We start from the raw sequence: 21317 nt of genomic DNA on the forward strand, positions 1-21317 counted from the left end.
TAATTAATTTGACTTCGGTCAATGTTTTGGGTAAACGGACCCGGACCCAAAATTTTACTGTCTCAAAAGGTTAGTAGGAAAATATGGGACTTGAGCGTATGCCCGTAATTGAATTCCGAGGTCCCAAGCCCGAGAAACGAATTTTAGAAAGAAATTGTTTTCTGAAAAATTTAAAGGATTTTGAAAGTGAAATGTTATGTGAAACATATGGTATTGGGCCATATTATGGTTCCGGAGCCCGGTACAGGCTCAATATGATTTATATGTGTTGTTAGTAAAGTTTGGTAAGAAACGGAATCCATTTGACGTGATTCGGACCTTAAATGAAAATTTTGATGTTCAAAGACGTTTTGAGAAATTTCATTAATCTTGAGGTTTAATTCAATGCTCATGATGTTATTTTGGTGATTCGATTACACGAATAAGTCCGTAGGATGTTCTTGAGGTTGTGTGTATATTTGGTTTGGAGCCCCGAGGGCTCGGGTGAATTTTGAATAGGTGTCAAGGTGATCTAGACTTAGAAAATCTGATTTTCTGCTGTTGTTGGTGTCCAGTTGTTTTGTACTATGCGATCGCATAGGAAGGCTCGCGATCGCATAGTGTAAACTTCAGGGGTCCTATTTTGTGCTGTGAGATCGCATAGGTCCTTCTATGATCGCAATGTATTAAATCAAGCCTGGGAAGGGAACCTGTTTTTTTCTATGTGATCGCACTGCGTTGAACGCGATCGCAGTGACAAATCTCCCTTACCATGTGCGATCGCATTTCTTTCTTCGCGATCGCATAGACCAAAATCCCCCTAGTTATTTTTATGTTCAAAAACAGAATGTATTACGGGAATTTCACCATTTTTCACAACTTCTTCTTCTCCACACCTATTGGGGATTTTTGAAGAACTTCTTCACCATGACCTCTTAGGTAAGTAATCTTTGACTTGTTTTCTTCCATTTTTATCATCACCCATTAGATTTCAAGGCTTAAAACATGAGATTAAGGGTAGAAAATTAGGAATTTGGGTAGAGTTAGGGCTTTATGATTATTTACGAATTTGACCTCGTTTTGAGGTCAGATTTCAAAACAAATTATATATTCGTGCTCGTGGGTGAATGGGTGATCGGGTTTTGGTCTGAACCTCGTGTATTGACCAAGCGGGCTTAGGGTCAATTTTCGACTTTTTGGGAAGAATGATGGAAAACCTATAATTAAGCATCAGATATGAATTGTTTAGCATTTATTGATGTTATTAACTCGATTATGTCTAGATACAATTGATTTGGAGACAAATTCGAAAGGAAAAGCGGTGTTTGAGGCTTGAGTTGGTTGTGGAAGTTCGAGGTAAGTGTTTGGTCTAACCTTATGTTGAGAGATTAGGAGTCGAGTCCTATTTGCTATGTGGTAATTGTTGAGTACGACGTATAGGCATGGTGACGAGTATCTATACGTTGGTGTCTAGCATGCCCGTGAGTCTTTATATTGTGATTATCATGGCTTCATTGTATCTTTCATGCCTTGGTGATGGTTTCTATTTGTTGTATAAAGTTTGTGGAAATAATTGTGACCTATGAACATTGAGGAGCGTTGGCTCAAGTTGTGTAAGGAATTGTGAAAGTATAAGTGACAATTGAACTTTTAGAGCATTGGCTCAAGTTGTGAGATGAGTTTTGAAGATATGAGTGATAATTGAATCTTTAGAGCATTATCTCGAGTTGTGAAGTTAACTTTGAAGTAAAAGTGAGAAAGAGAAGAGATCATTATGTTGTCACCCTTGCCGGGCTATTGTTGATTTATTTGTTATCTCCCTTGTCGGGATGTTGGTGTTATTGATGTTGTTCCTTTGCCGGGATTCTTGTTGCAAATTCCCTTTATTTCCTTACCCTATTTGCCTTGTGATTGTTGTTTGGGTGAGGAAGAGAGTTAAAGCACTAAGGGTGATGCCGTGCATTATTTTTTTTTGTGAGGAAAGAGTGTAAAGCACGAAGGGTGATGTCGTGCCGCACGATGTACCATTTCGTGCCTATTATATTGATTTCATGGTGAGGAAAGAGTGTAAAGCATGAAGGGTGATGTCGTGCGCACGATTTACCATTCCGTGCCTATTGTATTTATTCATATGGTGAGGACGAGAGTAAAAACACGAAGTGTGATGTCGTGCACTTGTCCTTGATTTCTGTGATTCTTGCTAATAATTGAGTTATGTTGTCCTTTACGTTTATTTACTCATTTTCCGTTATTACTTGATTTTTTTTCGATGTTATAGATTCCCTTACCCTATTTTCCTTGTGTTTGTTGCTTGGGTGAGGAAGAGTGTAAAACACGAAGGGTGATGTCGTGTATTGTTTTGGTGAGAGAGTGTTAAAGCACGAAAGGTGATGCCGTGTATTGTTTTGGTGAGAGAGAGTAAAAGAACAAAGGGTGATGCCGTTCACTTGTCTTTGATTTCCTAATTTTTATTGATAACTATGTTACGGTTTCTCTACACTTAATTGCTGGTATCCTATTGATACTGGTTGTACCCCGCAACATGATTTCCCCTTTCCTATTTTCAATTGAACGGTGGTGATCCTCATATTTATTTGTTGCTCTTATGTTACTATTCGATGTTTCCCCGCAGCATGTTTTCCCCTCCCATACTTGACCGTATATGACTATTTCATTCTGTACTTCTTCCTACTGCATATGATTTAACTGCACAGGTTTATTTGGTAGTCTGGTCCTAGCCTCGTCACTACTTCACCGAGGTTAGGCTAGGCACTTACCAGCACATGGGGTCAGTTGTGCTGATACTACACTCTGCACTGTGTGCAGATCCCGGTGTTGGAGACTTCGGACCGCAGTGGGATTCTGATCCTTGTTCATCAGGTGACCCGAGGTAGTCCTACCGGCGTCCGCAGGTCTTGGCATCTCCTTCTATCTACTATTCCTGCTTCTTTCATGCGTTTCTAGAGACAATGTTGTATTTATTTCTTTTAGAGCATTAATTGTAGTATTCTTAGACCGTCTGTGAAACAGTGACACCATTTTTGGGTAGTCGAGACTCAAATAGTTGTATTGGATTCATGTTCATCTAGCTTATTATTTTTTTTCTTCCGCTTATGTTAAATTCTGTTTTTTAAATGTTATTAACTCGAAATTGTTAATGAATATAAAATGGGTAAAAAGGTAAATTGTTCACGTAGTTGGCTTGCCTAGCTCACATTAGTAGGTGCCATCCCGACTCCCAAGGGTGGGAAATCCGAATCATGACAAGTTGGTATCATAGCTCTAGGTTACATGGGTCTCATAATTCACAAAAAAGCTTAATAAAGTCTGAGGTATCGGTACAGAGACGTCTGTATTTATCCCCAAGGGCTATAGATTTAGGAAAAGTTTCACTCCTATTCATCCCTATCGGGCGATTTTGTTCTCTCAATACTAAATTGAAACCTCTACTCTTGTCCTTTCGTGAATGGCGAGGTCATGTACCGCTTCTTCAGCTGGGCAGCAGCACAGACAGGTGATATATCAGCTACGTCTTCGGAGGATCTGTGGAGGGATAAGTTTTACCAAGCTCTTCACTATTTTCAGCAGTTCATCTTCTGAGGATCCCCGAGATTATCTGGATAGTTGTCATGAGGTTCTCAGAAACATGCGGATCGTGGAGACCAATGGGGTCGATTTTGCTACTTTTCGCTTATTTGGATCCGCCAGGACCTGTTGGAGATATTATTGTTTGGATAGACCAGTTAGGTCATCAGCTTTGACTTGAGAACAGTTCACACAACTATTTCTGGAGAATTTTTCTCCCCATCACTCAGAGAGAGGTCTATCGGAGGTAGTTTGGGCATCTCCAGCAGGGTTCTATGACTGTTACTCAGTACGAGATCAAATTCACCAACTTGGCTCGTCATGCTCTTATCATACTTCCCACTGTGAGAGAGAGTGAGGAGGTTCATTGAGGGACTTGTCCAGCCCACTCAGTTAGCTAGATGTGGAGGTAGAGGTATTAGAGGTAGAGGTGGAGGTAAAGGTATTAGAGGTGGAGGTGCAGGTACGATTCTGGTTTGTGACAGAGATGCTTCAGTGTTATTTGATCCAGGGTCTACATACTCTTATGTGTCATCTTATTTTGCACCGTATCTGGTTAAGCCTAGTGATTCCTTGAGTGCTCATGTTTATGTGTCTACACCTGTGAGTGATTCTATTGTGGTAGATCGAGTCCATAGTTTGTGTATACTTGTGACTGGAGGTCTTGAGACTCATGTAGATTTGCTTCTTCTGGACATGGTTGATTTTGGTGTCCTACCGGGGATGGACTGGTTATCACCTTACCACGCTATCTTGGACTGTCATGCCAAGATTGTGACCTTAGCCTTGCCGGGTTTACCTCGTTTAGAGTTGAGAGGGACTTCTGGTCATTCTACCCGTAGTGTTATCTCATATATAAAGGCTCGGCGCATGGTCGAGAAGGGGTGTTTGGCCTATTTGGCCTATGTTCGTGATCCTAGTGCCGAGGTTCCTCCTGTTGATTCTCTACCTGTTGTTCGTAAGTTTCCTGAGGTTTACCCTTCAGACCTGCCAGGTATGCCACCCAATAGGGATATTGACTTTTGCATTGATTTGGCTCTGGGCACTCAGCCCATTTCTATCCTGCCATATCGTATGGCCCCGCCTGAGCTGAAAGATTTGAAAGAGCAGTTGCAAGACTTGCTTGAGAAGGGTTTCATTAGGCTGAGTGTTTCGCCTTGGGGCGTGCCGGTGTTGTTTTTTAAGAAGAAGGACAGATCGATGAGAATGTGTATTGATTACCGGTAGTTGAACAAGGTTACAATCAAGAATAAGCATCCATTACAGCGGATTGATGATTTGTTTGACCAACTTCAGGGTGCCAAGGTATTTTCAAAGATTGACTTGAGATCTGGCTACCATCAGTTGAGGATTAGGGCATCTGATGTCCCTAAGACAACTTTCCGCACTCGGTACAGGCATTATGAGCTCTTGGTTATGTCATTCGGGTTGACAAATGCCCCAACAGCTTTTATGGATTTGATGAATCGAGTGTTCAGGCCTTACATGGATTCATTCGTGATAGTCTTCATTGATGATATTTTGATCTATTCCCGCAGCCGGGAAGAGCAAGCAGCATCTTAGAGTAGTTCTTCAGACTTTGAGGGATAGTCAGTTGTATGCTAAGTTCTCGAAGTGTGAGTTCTGGTTGAGTTCAGTTGCATTTTTGGGTCATGTTGTATCAGCAGAGGGTATTCAGGTTGATCTGAAGAAGATTTAGGCAATCAAGAACTGGCCACAGTTCAAATGGTCGGACTAGTGTGAGGCGAACTTTCAGAAGCTTAAGACAGCTCTGACTACTGCACCGGTGTTGGTTTTGCCCACAGGTTCAGGGCCTTATACAGTCTATTGTGATGCATCTCATATTAGACTTGGTGTAGTGTTGATGCAGGATGGCAAGGTCATTGCCTATGCTTCGAGGTAGTTGAAGATTCATGAGAATAACTATCCGGTCCATGATTTAGAGTTGGCAGCCATTGTTCACGCATTGAAAATTTGGAGGCATTATCTGTATGGCGTGGCATGTAAGGTGTTCACAGATCACAAGAGTGTTCAGTATTTGTTCTAGCAAAAGGAGTTGAATTTGAGGCATAGGAGGTGGTTGGAGTTGTTGAAAGATTATGATAGCACCATCCTATATCATCTAAGAAAGGCCAATGTGGTGGCTGATGCTTTGAGTAGGAAGTCAGCCAGTATGGGCAGTTTTGCTTATATTCCAGTCGGTGAGAGACCGCTTGCTTTGGATATTCAGGCTTTGGCCAATCAGTTCGTGAGGTTGGATGTTTCTGAGCCCAGTCGTGTGTTAGCTTGCATAGTCGATCATTCTTCTTTATTGGATCGTATTCGTGATCGGCAGTATGATGATCCACATTTGTGTGTCCTTAGAGACACGGTGTAGCACGGAGGTGCCAAGCAGGTTACCTTAGGTGATGATGGAGTTTTGAGGTTACAAGTTCGAGTTTGTGTGTCTAATGTGGATGGGCTTCGAGAGTTGAATTTAGAGGAGGCACATAGTTCCCGGTACTCTATTCTTCCGGGCGCCACGAAGATGTATCAGGATTTGTGGGAGCATTATTTGTGGCGGAGAATGAAGAAGGATATCATTGCATATGTGGCGCGGTGTTTGAATTAAGAGCAGGTTAAGTACGAGCATTAGAGGCCCGGTGGTTTATTTTAGCAGATTGAGATTCATGAGTGTAAGTGGGAGCGTATCACTATGAACTTCATTGTTGGACTCCCACGGACTCAGAGGAGGTTTGATGCAGTGTGGGTTATTGTGGATAGGCTGACCAAGTCAGCACATTTCATTCCTGTGGCGGTCTCCTATTCTTCCGAGAGGTTAGCTGAGATCAATATCTGGGAGATTGTTTGCCATCATGGTGTGCCCATGTCTATCATTTCAGACCGAGGTACGCTGTTTACCTCATATATATGGAGAGCAGTTCAGCAAGAGTTGGGCACACGGGTTGAGTTGGATACAGTATTTCATCATCAGACGGATGGGCAGTCCGAGCGGACTATTCAGATTTTGGAGGATATGCTCTGAGTTTGTGTCATTGACTTTGGAGACTCGTGGGATCGGTTTTTGCCTATCGCAGAGTTTGCCTACAACAACAGTTGCTAGTCAAGTATTCAGGCTCCTTTTGAGGCTTTATACGGTAGGCGTTATCAGTCTCTGGTTGGATGGTTTGAGATGGGAGAGGCTCGGTTGTTGGGTACGGATCTGGTTCAGGATGCCTTGGACAAGGTTAGGATTATGCAGGATAGGCTCCGTACAGCTCATTCAAGGCAAAAGAGTTCTGGCGACCGCGAAGTTCGTGATTTGGCTTTCATGGTCGGTGAGCGGGTATTGCTTCGAGTGTTGCCTATGAACGGCGTGATGAGATTCAGGAAGAAGGGCAAGCTTAGCCCTAGGTTCATTGGCCTGTTTGAGATTCTTGATCGAGTGGGAGAGGTGGCTTATAGACTTGCGTTGCCGCCGAGCTTATCAGTCGTGCATCCAGTGTTTCATGTGTCCATGCTTCGGAAATATCACGGCGATCCATCCCACATGTTAGATTTCAGCACTATCCATTTGGACAAGGACTTGTCTTATGAGGAGGATCTGGTAACTAGTAGGTTCATCAGTTGACATCGAAGAGTTTTCCTTCTGTTCATGTTCAGTGGAGAGGTCAGCCTGCTGAGGCATCGACCTGGGAATCTGAGTCCGATATGCGGAGCCGTTATCCCCATCTTTTCCCCGACTCAGGTACTTCCTTCTTATGTCCGTTCGAGGACAAACGGTTGCTTTAGAGGTGGAGAATGTTGTTTTTAAAATGAAATTCTACATTTTAAATTAATTTGACTTCAATCAACATTTTGGGTAAATGGATCCGGACTCATAAATTGACGGTCTTGGAGGGTCCGTAGGAACATATGGGACTTGGGCGTATGCCAGGAATCGAATTACGAGGTCCCAAGCCCGAGAAACGAATTTTTGAAAGAAATTATTTTCTGAAAAATATAAAGGTTTTTGAAAGTGAAATGTTATGTAAAACCTGTGGTATCAAGCCCGTATTATGGTTCCGAAGCCCGGTATAGGTTCAATATGATTTATATGTGTTGTCGGTAAATTTTGGTAAAAAACGGAATCCATTTGACGTGATTCGGTCCTTAAATGCAAAATTTGATGTTTAAAGAAGTTTTGAGAAATTTCATTGATCTTGAGGTTTAATTCGATGCTCATGATGTTATATTGGTTATTTGATTACACGAACAAGTCTGTAGGATAATTTGAAGTTGTGTGTATATTTGGTTTAGAGCCCTGAGGGCTCGGGTGAGTTTTTGATAGGTGTCGGGGTGATTTAGCCTTAGAAAATCTGGTTTTCTGTTGTTGCTGGGGTCCAGTTGTTTTGTGCTATGCGATCGTATAGTGTAAACTTCAAGGGTCCTTTTTTGTGCGATGCGATAGCATAGGTCCTTCCGCGATCGCAACATATTAGACCAAGCCTGGGAAGGGAACCCGTTTTCTTCTATGTGATCGCACTGCCTTGAACGCGATCGCAGTGACCAATCTCCCTTACCCTGTGCGATTGCATTCCTTTCTTCGCGATCGCATAGACTAAAATCCGCCAAGTTATTTTTAAGTTCAAAAAATAGAATGTATTACGAAAATTTCACCATTTTTCACAACTTCTTCTTCTCCACGCCTCTTGGGCGAATTTTGAAGAAATTCTTCACCATAACCTCTTAGGAAAGTAATCTTTGACTTGTTTTCTTCCATTTTTATTATTACCCATTAGATTTCTAGGCTTAAAACATGAGATTAAGGGTAGAAAATTAGGGATTTGGGTAGAGTTAGGGCTTTTGATTATTTGGGAATTTGACCTCGTTTTGGGGTCGGATATGAAAATAAATTATATATTCAGGCTCGTGGGTGAATGGGTGATCGGGTTTTGGTCGGAACCTCATGTTTTGAACAAGCAGGCCCCGAGTCAATTTTTGACTTTTTGGGAAGAATGATGGGAATGCTATAATTAAGCATTGGAAATGAATTGTTTAGCATTTATTGATGTTATTAAGTCGATTATGTCTAGATACAATTCATTTGGAGCCAAATTGGAAAGGAAAAGCGGTGTTTGAGGCTTGAGTAGGCCGTGGAAGTTCGAGGTAAGTGTTTGGTCTAACCTTATCTTGAGGGATTAGGAGTCGAGTCCTATTTGCGTTGTGTAATTGTTGAGTACGACGTATAGGCATGGTGATGAGTATCTATACGTTGGTGTATAGCATGCCCGTGAGTCTTTATATTGTGATTATCATGACTTCGTTGTATCTTTCATGCTTTGGTGATGGTTTCTATTTGTTGTATAAAGTTTGTGGAAAGAATTGTGACTTATGAACATTGAGGAGCATTGGCTCAAGTTGTATAACGAATTGGGAAAGAATAAGTGACAATTGAACTTTTAGAGCATTGGCTCGAGTTGTGAGATCAGTTGGGAAGGTATAAGTGATAATTGAACCTTTAGAGCATTGGCTCGAGTTGTGAAGTGAACCGTGAAGTAAAAGTGAGAAAGAGAAGAGATCATTATGTTGTCACCCTTGTCGGGCTCTTGTTGATTTATTTGTTATCTCCCTTGTCAGGATGTTGATGTTATTGATATTGTTCCCTTGCCGGGATTTAATTGTTGACTTGTTGCTCCTTTGCCGGGATTCTTGTTGCAAATTTCCATTATTTCCTTACCCTATTTGCCTTGTGATTGTTGTTTGGGTGAGGAAGAGAGTTAAAGCACGAAGGGTGATGTCGTGCCGCACGATGTACCATTCTGTGCCTATTATATTGATTTCATGGTGAGGAAAGAGTGTAAAGCATGAAGGGTGATGTCGTGCCACACGATGTACTATTCTGTTCCTATTTTATTAATTCTTATGGCGAGTACGAGAGTAAAAGCACGAAGGGTGATGCCGTGCACTTGTCCTTGATTTCCTCGATTTTTGCTGATAATTGAGTTATGTTGCCCTTTACATTTATTCATTGATTTTCTGTTGTTACTTGATTTTATTTCGAGGTTATAGATTCCTTTACCCTATTTGCCTTGTGATTGTTGTTTGTGTGAGGAAGAGCGTAAAGCACGAAGGGTGATGTCATGTATTGTTTTGGTGAGAGAGAGTAAAAGCACGAAGGGTGATGCCGTGCACTTGTCTTTGATTTCCTAATTTTTATTGATAACTGTGTCACGGTTTCTCTACACTTAATTGTTGGTTTCCTGTTGATACTTGTTGTACCCTGTAGCATGATTTTCCTTTTCCTATTTTCAATTGAACTGTGGTGATCATCATATTTATTTATTGCTCTTCTGTTACTATTCGATGTTTCCCCGCAGCATGTTTTCCCCTCCCATACTTGACCGTATATGACGATTTCTTTCTGTACTTCTTTTCCACTGTATATAGTTAAATTGCACAAGTTATTTGGTAGTATGGTCCTAGCCTCGTCACTACTTCGCCGAGGTTAGGCTAGGCACTTACCAACACATAGGGTTGGTTGTGCTGATACTACACTTTGCACTCTTTTGTGCAGACCCCAATGTTGTTGACTTCGGACTTTAGTGGGATTGCTGATCCTTGTTCATCAAGCGACCCGAGGTAGTCTTGTAGGCATCTGCAGGCCTTGGCATCTCCTTCTATCTACTATTCCTTTTTCTTTCATGCGTTTCCAAAGACAGTGTTGTATTTATTTCTTACAGACCTCTAATTGTATTATTCTTCACTACTGGAAAATGAGCCTATGGAAACAGTTAATTAGCAACGGTTACTAAACCGTCACCATAGAACACCTATGGCAATGTTTATAACCGTTCCTATAGACTGTTTAACCTATTAGGACACTTATTAAAATAAACCGTTGCATTATCAAAATAACCGTTGCCATACAGTAATCAATTGTGACGGTTTGCGTAACCATAGCAGTAGGTTATTCTGTGGTAACGATTATCTGAAAAAATATTCTTTGGCGACTGTCAATGTTTCCCACCTCATTTTCCCTCCCTAAATTTCATTAAACCCTATCGGTCCCATATTTTTTTTAAGTGGCCTAATTGTGTTAGTGTTTTAGCCCCCAAAACACCCAAAATCCCTTATTCTATAGGCGCTTCACAAATATCGAAACACCCAAGTATCAGATATTACCATCTCTTCTCCTCCATCAATGAGATAGCCTCCTTCTCCAACACTAGCTCTTCACTCTCTGATTTTACCAACTGGGTTTTCCTCTATTGACCTAAATTGGATTTTCTTAGGGCTTATGTTTCTCTTGCCCAAGACTTCTTTTATCCCAACAGGTTCTTATTTTAATTCTTTGTTGCTTATTTTATTCTCTGTAGCTATATTAATTGATAATGAGGAAAAACATGTACTGGGTTTTCTTGTTTATTGTTGATTCTTTCTTCCTTACCTTTTTTTCTAATAATTTGTGTTTCGAAAGATTAATTTTTGGTTTGGGGAGGAGGGGGGTTAAAAATTTGTTGATAATTAAGAGTTGTGTATGACGTAGATATTTTTTGGTCGTCTATTGCTATATGCAAAAATAGAGTTGTGAGATAGTGTTAGTCGAATGATTGGATTGTTCTTATGTAATTGACTGAAGTATCATTTGGAGTGATAGTATTTTTTTTCTGCCTAAGTGATATGAGAATCATAGAAGGTAACAACGTAAGATTAGTACAATTTTGTACTTCTCATTTAGTCTCTCTAATTGTTTTAAACTCAACGAAGGTAAATGAGGCAATCTTGTTCAACTATTTTCGAAGAAGTATGTTTTGCTTGGGTAAAATTGGGTTGTTACAAGATGAGATTAGTATGGTAAAATCATATACAATCTTAATTGGCTTGTATCTTACTAAATTAGGATGTATGCTCATTTTTAGTTAAAAAAGTTCTTCTTATCTTAAAGAAAAAAGACCTACAAAAGGAAAAAGGGTAAAAGAGTTGGATGTTTTTTTACTTTTTGTATTTAAAGATTGTGAGTTAAACTTGTTGTCATCTGCTCCATACAATAACATTGTCACTGCTGTGTGTTAATATGAATCGACAACCCCTCAGTCCCTTGTCTTCTCTATCTGTTTGAAGTTTAGTTTTGTTAATTTTTAGCAGAGTTAGTAGTTTTAGTTAGGGCTCAAAATCTGTTGGGTGGAGGTTGTATGTCGTTTTGTTGTTAATGCTGCTAAAGGAAGAATGTTGGTTAAAGCAGTCACTCATTTATAATAATTCCTTAGCGGCAATATTACTTTTTCATACATTTAACTTCAAGTAAGTCCAATTTTTCTTCAACTAACTATGTGTTTGAAATAGATTAGTATCTTCAACTAATTTTGTGTTTGAAATAGAGTAGTAAAAGGAAGTCTGATTTTTCTAAAATGACTAATTTTTTCCTCCTCGACTTTTTTTTGTTAAAGATACTGACATGGTATTGGATTATTTTTTAAAAATCTCTTTGTAAGCATATGATACTAAATTTTTGGATGTTGGATTTAGAAAATTTCTAAATACTGTTCTCTATTTTCTTACTTACATTTTCTTCTTTTGGCAAATATGTGTGTGCATATTTCATATTATTTACACTAACCTAATTGCACTAAATTTGTAGGAAAAAGAATAACATTTATGAAGATGCAAAAAAGTGGGTTTTTGACTCAATTCAGAATGCTTGGAGAAAGTGTAAAAATCAGTCAAAGAAAGACCATTTTGAACTCTATGAGAATGACGAGCTTCGAATGGAGAATAGGTCGGTAGATGTTCTAGATTCTCAATCCATGTGTTGACTTATATACAATTTTTCTCCTTGGACTACCAAACAAGAAGGTACTGAAAAGCATAAAAAAATAGACTTCCAAAGATTGCAAGTTCAAGAACTGGACAACTAATTGAGATGTGCATATGGATTTCATTGACTAACTGAGATGTGCATATGCATTTAAGTACCTATAGAGCCTCTTTAAAGTTTTTTCCAAGTTCCATCATACTACCAATCATATTTAAGATATCTACTTGCAATTCTATTTGGAGCACAGTGTTACTAGTCTAATAGTAATTCTGGTTCAATATCCAAAAGCAACAAATTTTATGGTTATGTTTACATTTATTTTCATCTTGCTTTAGTTTTACTGTCGGAAAACTTGTTAGGATAAAGAGTGTTTTACTTATGTTAGACAAAAAAGTCTAACTTTCAAAGTAACTGGTTCAAAGTGTTGGATAGAAAACATTACAGGTGATTGTATGGGTACAACTTCTAGTATACGACATTCATGTTTTGAAGTATGTATAAAACATTATCAATGTCGGCTATTTAAAGTAGGATTTAACTTACTAGTATGTTTGAATCCAGGATTACGTGTTGCTCCTAACATGCTAGCTCTCAATGCTGTTCACCTGGAGTGACTTCCTCTGCACAACAAGCTGCTATGCAACTAAACAATCATCTATCTACTAAGAGTAACAATCAAGGTCAGTACGTACTCCAAATGTTGCACCCTTTCTTTTCTTTCTTCCTTCTTCTTCTCCTCCTCCTCCTCATCCTTCTGTTGCTTTTCTACCACTGCTCTGGATCTATTCTATTTTTTTCATAGGGAAGTTAGTAAGATGGCTAAGTCTGGTTAGTCTAGTCATTTTTTAACTTCGCCTCCGGCCCTTTGTCGTTGTGTATTTCTGTGGTTACCTTAACAACTCTTTGTGGTTGTATAATTCTTTGTGTGTTGTTCTGGATATTATAATCTTGCCTATTTACTTGTACCAAGAAAGAAAATTTACCGAATATATATGTTTCTGGGTTTCTTGTACTGGCAGCTGCTCTCTATACTATTTTGGGTGATAATTTGGTCTGCAAAGCTGCTAATAACTGAATGCATATGTTTCTGCAAAGCTGCTAAAAGCTAAAAAAATTTCTAACGTTATTGAGTTAGTCTAAGTATGGTTCGTGTGCCACCTTTTTATTAAAATATTATTTTTAAGTTGTTTGTATTCCCTCAATTTGGCATTGTTGTGACCTTTAGGTATTATGTTTGGAAATTATGGGTTGAAGTTGATAGATAAGCTGCTCTTATGTTCATTAAAGCTTAATCCCAACTACAGTAGGTTCATATCACAACAGTTTTTTTGTTGTAAATGAAAATGTAAGTCCATAGCAAGTTGTAGTTGTGGAAGATAATGAATGACTATTGTGTTTGTCCATCTTATTGAAAGTTTTTAGCACGATGAAATAATTTATTACCTTATATAGCTATACCTGTTCTTTACTCCCAGTTAAGTGGAACAAGTTCAAGAATCCAAAATATGTCTGAATTGGTCATTCATGTTTGGCTGAAGTGATAATGCTCATTAAAACGTATGTGTTTTCCCGTATTATCATAATTCTTTTGGGAAAATAGATAACACAGAGCTTCCATTTTCGTGTTGTCCATTTTTAGTATGATATGAGCTATGTTGCAATATTTCTTCGAAGTCAATATTGAAAAGACCCGTAAAATTTCTTGCCGAAAATAATGTCGAGTAGGTCCCTGTGTTGTTATAACTGTAGAAATTCTTGACCTTTTAAGTGAAAAGTACCCCGGAATACGAAAGATAAAATTTTCCAGGAATAGGGCATTATGCAACGTATTATGAGATCGCATAATATGTATGCGGACCACATAATGGTCGCATACATGGGCAGGCCACTGCTCAATTGGAGGACAACTATGCGGTCCAGAATGCGATTGCATTGTGGTTATGCGGACCGCATAGTTGTCGCATTATTGCCCATTGACTTTTGGTGAGGGAGGTTATGCGATGCACTATGCGATGGCATAACGTGTATGCGGACCGCATAGTGGTCGCATACCTGCATAGTGTGTTTTAATTTTATGACCGCATTCCGTGTCGGGGCTCCAAACCCTTCATTTTAACCCATCATTTTAACTCGACCCCTTCTTCAATAAAACATCCCAACCCTTCATTTTAACCCATTTTCTGATCAAAAGTAGAGAGGGGGAAGGGAGGATTCTTGAGAGAGAAAGTCTCATCTCTATCAATTTAATTTTCAAAGTCACCCAGGCCTGGAAATTTTGAGTAATTTTTCTTCATCTTCGCTCTTGCAGGTAAAATCTCCAACCCTTTTTCATAGGTTTTTAGATTTAAACAAAAAGGGGGTTCTCATTAATTGATTCTTTAAAATATAATTTGAACCATACATGCATGTTCTTTAATATCTAAAATCTAGTAAGACGAATTGGGTAGGAGTAAAAGATTTGCAAAAAGGAGGGGATGATAATCTATGTGAGTTCGGGTTGTATTTGTGAATTTCAATTCTAAGATATATGTATTAACTTGTGAATTGGATTGACGGTACTAGGCAGTTCGGTGAATTGAGAGTAGGAGTTAAAAAAAGGAAATTCGACTACAGGTATGTATGGCTAACTTTAACCTTTGTAAAGTCATCCTGTTTGGTGTACGAGTAATTGGTATGTGTTACTTATGTAGGCTATTTGTGAATTTTGGTTGCTTCACGGGTGGTAAGGCAAGATGGCCTATTTCATAAATTATTGTGATTAATATGCCTTGAACATTATTGGTTAAACATTCCGATATGATGGTGTGAATAAATGGCAACAAACCAAGTGTGTGTGTGAATGTGTTTATGTGGTAAGGGTTGTGTAATAAATGATGGGAAGAAGTCGTAATCGATGCAATTTAAACAACTATGGTAATATCATGTATGGCTTGTTGTGGGCAATTATCGTTGTGACTTGAATTGTATACGGGCTAATGGATATGATGGATATGGTACTGATGTTAATGAAAACTCTTTGTGAATTGTTATTGTTGTTGCGAAATGATATTCGGGATGGCCTGAAGTCATGTGATTGAACTGTGAACTATTGTTGTTGTACGAAATGTGATTGTCTGGTGGGATCGGGTTGCACATCGCAATACAAAATGATAAATTATTGGTTGGGGTGATAAGGGTGGCTGAGGTAATAAGGGTGGACGAGGTAATAAGTATGGAATGTGATCATTATCACTATTGAAATGAAAGTTCGTGAAATCATTAATAGGATGAAATGATATTGAAAAGGGAAAAGGAGAGATTGTGAAACTTGTTGGCCTTGGTTGTTCCTTTCATGTGCAATGATTGGTGATTCCATTACTGTTCGTTATCTATGTATTGATTGATTTTACTTGGGATAAAGTTTATTCATACATACCAGTACAATTCAAATGTACTGACGTCCCTTTGGCCGGGGGCGCTACATTCTTGTGATGATTATAGGTGGTTCTATAGCAGGTACTCCAGTCCACCGACAGTAGTACCTCCTCCACTTTCCGTCAGCTGTATTGGTCAGCCCCTTTCCTCTCGGGGCCCTGCGTGGCTCATGTCGCTTTTCCTCTTGAAGTTTTATTTTGGTATTTGTGTAAGGTATAACCGGAGCCTTGTTACCAGCAAGTATTGTAAAACTCTTTTGTATCCTTAGAGGCTCCGTAGACAGGAAACATGGGTTGTGTACTTATGTATTTGGGCAGTATAACTTGTAGATCACGTAAGGTAAGCATGTATGTTATTATATCTCGTAAGAATGTATTTAATTATAAATGGCTATTTCACTTGAATAATGAGTATTGAAATCATGGGGTAACACGTGGGATAGGAAAGGCACCAAAGTCCGCTTGACTGGGGCTACCCGGTCGAGCGCCGATTGTGTCCCTCTGTTTTGGGGCGTGACAAATATTGCAAAAATTCTATTTCGATATGTATTTTGCTTGACAGTTTTTGCTATGCTTCGCATGGAATGTATCCACTTTAGATTGTTACTGTCACACCTCCTTTTTACCTACGCCCGCAAGGGCATTAGGGAGTTTTTCCAATTAAAGGACAATCGAAACGTGATTTATTATTAAAGATTTAGAGTCGCCACTTGGGAGATTTATGGTGTCCCGAGTCACCGATTGAATCCCGAATCTAGGAAAAGATTGACTCTGTATTACAGTCCCCCAACCAAAAATTTGGGTAAGGAATTCTGTTAACCCGGGAGAAGGTGTTAGGCATTCCCAAGTTTCGTGGTTCTAGCACGGTCTCTCAACTATTATATTTGGCTTAAATTATCTGATTTTAACAATTATGAACCTATGTGCAAATTTTAACCTTAACCGATTTTATTCATTTTTTGAGAAAATTGCAACGTCATTAAAACAAGTCTTGAACCACGTCACATAAATGCACCCGTGGTTTTTGGACATACTTTAACATCGTTGGGATTTGAATTTGGGTCACATAAATGCGCACCCGAGTTTAGGGAGGTAATGTTAAAATACGCGCCTAAAGAGACTAATGCGTCATTATTTTGGGGAAGGCCGTGAGATTCGCTAAACGGCCCATCCCGAAATCTAAGTATTTTAATATATACAATTATCGAGGTCCCCACAATCTAGGTGCTTTATTTGATGAGGCTCATCTCGTTCATTATTTAAAGGGCAAACCTAAGAGCAACTATGATTCTCTATTTTATTTGTCTCTAAAATAAAAGAAAGAGTCCTAGTTAATTATGTGTTGAATTATAATACGTTGAACTAGAATTGAATTCTTCCAACCAAGTCCAAATAATGAATTTGCTTGTGCACGATTGCAGCAACCCGGCATTTCAGCCGCCAACGTTTGGGCTCAAAGTCGTGGATCAGTTCTAGAGCCCAACGTTCTTTTAATTTCCCCTAGGAGACCTTTCTGTGGGTTGGAAATCTTTGGGCTCGTTTGGCACGCATTCAAGCCCAATCTCCATGGTCCAAAAATTTCAGACTTTAACCAAACAAACTTACACTAATGCCTCAATCCTTTCCTTCAATATGCAATTAGTGGGCGAATCATAATAACTCAATATCGAAGCTAGAAAAGATGCAACTTCTGAACTACGACTATATGATATCTAGGATATGGTTATTGACACTGGACAATGAAGTATAAACCATTTCTACTATCTATTATACATGGAATTACTGGTACGAACATAGGCATTCTTCTTAACCTTTTAGGCTCCATCATATTCCAGTTTTAACACTTATAGAACAGGGTGCCATACTTGGACTATACTAAAAATTGAACCACACTAAAGTTGATTCTATTGAAGGGAATGGGCATAGGTTAATAGTCCATATACACAGTATCTCAAGTATTCCATTAACTTTACATACCACAAATATTCAGATAAGAAATAAAGAGCAACATGGTTCCCATAATACACTACTTGGACTAGGATGAAACAGGCTAAACTAACTACTTTCACATTATGCTACTGGATTCCAGACAAGTTGTTATTGAAGACTGAAGGCCAAAGATCATTCATTCATCAAGCTTCATGTAAACAACTTTACATATTCCTGTATCTCATCTTCTGTGGATTCAAGGGATACCTGGAAATGGAAATACAATGAGAAGAGAAGGAGGTCAGCAACAGGCTAGTAGCAGTCAATACAACAACAATACACCAGCAGCAGCGACTCAATCAATACTCCAGAAAAAAACAAAGAAAGGTTGTAAACCAACATCAACAGCAAATGCCAAGACAAACAGGCTCAACCAAGCTTGTATTAAACTCAAAACTGAACCAGTAGACCATGGAAACACTTAAGCAATCAAAAGGAATGAGAATCACTGTCCAGAATTCGAATTACACCTATGGATGCAATGAAATAGGATCTTTCTTTTGGTTTTCTGTTCTTAAACTCTCCAGCACTCTCTAAAAGAAACTGATGTTTAAAACTCTCGAAAACTGGCATCAACTCTCCTCAAAGATTCTTTTAAATTTAACCTTTGAAAACTTATCCTAAAAGCCCTCAAATAAAACTGATCTTTTGGACCCTCAAAACTGCTCTCTAAGACTGATTGGAGAGGAACCAAAAAACAGAACCTCTCTCAAAACTCCTAAGGCCTCAAAATTCAGAACCTTTTGAACTCTTTTAACTTTCTAAAAAAACTAATCAAAGACTGATCTCTTTCTCTAAAAAAACCCCCCTAACTCTGTCCTAAGTCCCTCCATTTATACCCAAACACTGACCCTGCCAGCTCGTAAGGGCACTCAGGCAGAATTAAGAAACTAATTCTACCCATGATATTCTTTAGAACTCCACTAGAGTATGTTTTTGTTCCCCATTAACCCTTGTCTTTTCTTTATTTAAAGTTCAAGCAGGTATGGACAACATATTTTAATCAATTCCTTTTAAACCTCCCCATACTATTATGTTTTGTTCCCCACTAACACATTAGATTAATGGTTAATTAAGTACTTTACTGACAGCCCACTTAGCAAGACCATTTGCCAAACTTTTAAACCACCCAAAATGCCCCTGAAGACCTTGTGACTGCAGCTATAACCAAGTCCCTAAGTTCTGAATGCAACCTTATAACTCACTACTATCTGATTAAAATTATCATATCAACACAGAATTCATACCAATGTTAGATTCATTTCAGACCCTAAATAGTAGGATTCCATTCATCAAACTCAACAACAGCTTAAGCTTGAACCAGGTTGAATCAAATAGCAACAAAATAAAGGCCAAGGATTTTAATGATTCAAACACCCTTACAGGGAATGACACAGTAGGTTCAGGTGACAACCAAAACAACAGTTCATGTATTTTCAAAGTATTTCAACTGACCAAGCAATTCAAAACAATGAGACGACCGACTAAGCGATTCAAAGATTATGATGAACTAATCCTTAATTTTAGCAAACGGACACTTAATTTATCGATTGCAAAATCGGCAATGTTCTAACAAATCGGCCAACTGACGAGCTTCAACAACTGACTAAAATTAACGAGTCAACACCAATTACCAAACCAAAACAAATTGACGTGACAGAAAATTAATCCAAAAAGACACATATCAAATGAAGCCTAAAAATGAGATGAAACAAAAAAAAGAGAAAAATGAGAAAAAATGAAAGCTAAATGACAAACTCCAAATGGAAATGGGAAATACCTAAAATGAACGACCAGCTCGGCTTGAACAAAATCCGACATCTTTTGATTTTGGTCGAAATAGGTCTAATCACGAGTTCTCCAACGAGAACACACGAATAAAACCTATTTCGGCCTCAAATCTTCAATACAGGCTCTTGATTTAAAAACTCAGCGTTCGTTCATTCGAATTGAGATTCGACAAACTCTGGTTTGATTCGAGGGGAACTAGGGGTGGTTTAGGGATGAGGGAAGTCAGGTGGACCTTGGGTGTTAGCTTGGAATCGATTAGATTAGTTAGGGTTTTGGTCGATCTTCGATTGAATATTCGAAGGCCTTGATCTGAAATTCAAGGGATTTGGCTAAGATTGGAAGGAAATGGTTTGGGAATTTGGGGAGAGGAGATCGAGAGGGTTCTGGGGTGTATTTTTGGGAGGGATTGGACCACCGGAACCGCCGTGGGGCGATTTCCAGTGGCCAGAGGGCGGTGGTAAGACAAGGTCATCTCTGAATCGATGAGAGACGAATGGGAGGGTTCTGATTTTGGGGGGTAGGGGTCGTTTGGGGGTTTTTTGTATTATTAAAATGGGGTGATTAATGTGAATCGTTGGATGATAGAAATCCAACAGTTGCAATCAATTGGGAACGGAACGGGGTCGTTTTAGTTCTGGGGTTGGATCAGTTCAGGAATTAGGTCGGGTTCGGGTTGTGGGTGAGATTCTGGACCGTTTGATATCATCAAATCAAAGATCCAGATTGAGATGCTCGAAACGGCGTCGTTTGGTTAAGGTTGGAGACAGAACGGGTTGGGACGGGTATGGGCTGGTTTTTTGGCTGGGTTTGGCTGAGTTTTGGTTTTGGGCTTGGCCAAATTGGCCCAACCAGATTTTCCTCTTCTTATTCTCTTTTCCTTTTCAATTTTCTTTTCCTTTCCTTTTCAACAATTAAAACTAAAATCCTAATTAAATTATAAAACCAGAATTAACTTTAAAATACTAATTTACTCCAACTAATAATTATTACAAATAATTAAATGCCAAATTAAAATAAAATCACAACAATTTGACTAAAATAACAAAACATGTTATTATTATTTTTGAATTTTTATTTTGTAAAGCACCTAATTATTAATTAATTCCAAAAATATAAATATCAAATCTTAAATGCAAATGCTATATTTTTGTATTTTTAATGCATTAATAAAATTAAACATGCACACAAATATATGCAAACAATCAGGGAAATCACATAATAATTCCTAAAAAGAATTACACATAATTAATGAAAAGACCTAATTTTGGGAATTCTTTTGGAGTAATTCATATGAGACAAAAATATCGTGCTCACAACTACTTGCAAAGAAAATGAAAAGTGTTATTAGTTTGGTTTGCTACCGAAACTGTTAGATTGTTCATTTGCTTATGTTTTTATGTTTGAGTTGGTTTAAAATGAGAAAAGCACTCAACTCTCAATTTGCCTAAATGCATATGCTTACATGTTTGGTTTTGATGATTTAGATATGTTACTGAACTTTGGCTTTATTTGTGTGGACTTGTTTCTTTCTCCTGGAAACTTTGTGCTTTATGCATTGTTCATGGACTATACTCATTCTTATAATGGTAAACCAACCCTTGAAAGGTAATGACTTTATTTATCCTCTTTTGTAGGTAGAGCGACGAAGAAAGGGAAGATGGAGATAATAAAGATCTAGACCTTACTTAAGAAGAACTTTGAATTGTTATCGATGTTCTATGAATCTTTTGTTATCAACATTTGAAGCTTTAACTTTTGATTAAGAAGTATTTTATCTTTTTATT

General features: G+C 38.6%; 1 long non-coding RNA gene across 4 annotated transcripts; it reads left to right on the forward strand.

Annotated features, from left to right (window-relative positions):
• The first annotated feature begins 10521 nt into the window (after nucleotides 1-10521).
• Nucleotides 10522-16173, forward strand: LOC107828772 (uncharacterized). 4 transcript variants are annotated; one of them, XR_001657788.2, is made up of 4 exons: nucleotides 10522-10859; nucleotides 12164-12301; nucleotides 12902-14953; nucleotides 15821-16171. It is a non-coding gene; the product is annotated as an uncharacterized LOC107828772 (long non-coding RNA). The 4 variants fall into 4 exon arrangements; XR_012700283.1 differs by having other exon boundaries at nucleotides 10545-10859; nucleotides 12902-13020; nucleotides 14903-16163; XR_001657787.2 differs by having other exon boundaries at nucleotides 10549-10859; nucleotides 12902-13020; nucleotides 15821-16156.
• The last annotated feature ends 5144 nt before the right edge of the window (nucleotides 16174-21317 follow it).

The sequence above is a fragment of the Nicotiana tabacum genome, chromosome 16 (genome assembly GCF_000715075.1).
Source record: "Nicotiana tabacum cultivar K326 chromosome 16, ASM71507v2, whole genome shotgun sequence".
Classification (NCBI taxonomy): Eukaryota; Viridiplantae; Streptophyta; class Magnoliopsida; order Solanales; family Solanaceae; genus Nicotiana; species Nicotiana tabacum.